The following is a 2308-nucleotide window of genomic DNA, read 5'->3' as shown; positions in this document are numbered from 1 at the left end:
CATATTCAAGACAGAGCCGCTCGAGTAGACAATCCGACAACACCATCTCCGGCTCAAGTACACCGACATCGAAGACTCTTCGCTGAGCCACACGCCAAGACCGTCAAGCAAACCGCAACCCTCTACATGACACCGATCATCAAGAACAACTTCTAGCGCAAGAACGTCGACATCGCCAAAATCAAGCTACCTTTGTGCAACCACAGGAAAGGCAATGCGTATGCGAACAAGAGGAAGAGTGAGCATGCTAACACCAAGACGAGCTAGACGTCGAAGCTCTCTATCAACAACAAGAATGGCGTGAAGCTCAAGAATTTGAGGCGCAACGTGCCCTCTGAGACACAAGTCGTGCTATCACCGCATGCAACCGACATACTCGCGAGCAAGAATAAGCATTTCATGACGAAGTTCAAGAAAAGAACTATCAAGCATGATTGCACCGACAAGTTTCACAAGCTCCTCCACAAGCTAGACAAGAACAACAAGTTCGCCAAGAGCTACAAGACAATGAGAATCCTCCGCGGCAAGAGCAAGTTGAGGGCAACAATCCTCCATGTCAAGGACGTCATCACCCTCGACCCCAACACAATGAAGACCAATGCTATGGCAAACTCAAGTTCACCATGCCCAAATTTTCTGGAAGCAATGATCCCGAAGAGTACCTTTCATGGGATTGAAGGTCGACAAGATCTTTCATTTGCACAACAATGAGGAAGAGAAGAAGATCGCCATGGCATCCCTTGAGTTCCAAGACTATGTCCCCATTTGGTGGGAACAAGTCCTTGAGCGTCGTGAGGCAAGAGGTGAACCACCCATCACAATTTGGGCGCAAATGAAGGATTTCATGAGAGCGCGCTTTGTACCAACATACTATAACCGCGACCTCTTCAAGAAATTACAACTCCTCAAGCAAGGAGCAAAGAGCATTGAAGAGTACTACAAGGATATGGAAATTGCCATGATACGTGATAATTTCACGGAAGATGATGAGCAAATAATGGCACGCTTCTTGAATGGACTCAATCATCCTATCAAGAAAATCGCCGACTTCCAACCATACCCAAACCACATCGAGCTAGTGCATCAAGATACCAAAGTGGAACAACAAGTACAAGATGACTTTAAGTATGCCACGTACTCTTCCAAGACATATGGCTCGTACAATCAAGCTTCAATGACTACAACACCTTCTACCTCACCCAAACCTTCTACAAGCAATGGCGACTAGTCAAGTTGCAAGAAAACTTCGGAAACCTCAAGTTGTCATCCTACCACAAGCAACTTCAAGCCGAGCGCTTCATCATCTACAACTCCACCGGATGAGCCAATCAAGACAAGTTCCATCAAATGCTTCACATGCGGCGGCCGAGGCCACAAGTCCTTCGTGTGTACCAACAAGCACACCATGATCCTCAATAATGACGGTACATACGACTCCATGAGTGAAGGAGAAATGGAAGACCTTGAGAATGTGGCTATGCACCGGCAAGTCAGTGAAGATGAAGATGACCAAGTCTTTTGCGACGAAGATTCGAGCCCCACTCTTGTTGTCTCCAAGCTCTTGACTCTTCAACATCAACAAGACGAAGACCAAAGATGCCATATCTTCCACACCAAGGTGGGCAGCAATGGAAGGTCCATGAAGGTCATCATCGACGGAGGAAGTTGCCATAACTTGGCAAGTGAAGAACGATGCTCCAAGCTCCAATTGGTCAAGATGAAGCACCCGCATCCCTAGAAGGTCCAATGGCTTAGCGACTCCGGCACAATTCAAGAGGAACACATGGTCCAAGTCTACTTCAAGATCACAGCATACGAAGACACCTTGGAGTGTGATGTTGTTCCTATGTCTGTTTGCCACCTCCTGCTTGGACGACCATGGCAATTTGACCGTGGTGTCATCCACAACGGGTGAACCAATCACTATAGCTTCAAGATGAAAGGGAAGCAGTACGTGATACGACCGATGTCTCCAAGCCAAGTGATTGCCGACAAGCAAGCTAACAACCATCATGGAGAAAATAGTGAGAGAGCGAACCACCAAAAAGAGAGTGAGCGACACAAGCCAAAATTGAGTGTCTCCACGATGAGCGACAAGAAAAACCTAGTGCTATTCGCTGCCAAAAGTGAGATGAGAGAAGTGTGTGAGAACCCATCAAGTGCTATGCACTATGTCCTATTGTGCAATGACGACACACCAAAAACGTAACACCTCTCACAATCTACCGTTAGTGTTGTCTTCTCTATTGCAAGAAATCCAAGATGTATTTCCCGACGAGCTACCTCCGGGACTACCCCCACTATGAGG

Source organism: Triticum urartu, chromosome 3A, assembly GCF_056163025.1.
Source record: "Triticum urartu cultivar PI428250 chromosome 3A, HENAU_Tu73, whole genome shotgun sequence".
Classification (NCBI taxonomy): Eukaryota; Viridiplantae; Streptophyta; class Magnoliopsida; order Poales; family Poaceae; genus Triticum; species Triticum urartu.
This window is presented reverse-complemented; position numbering follows the sequence as displayed.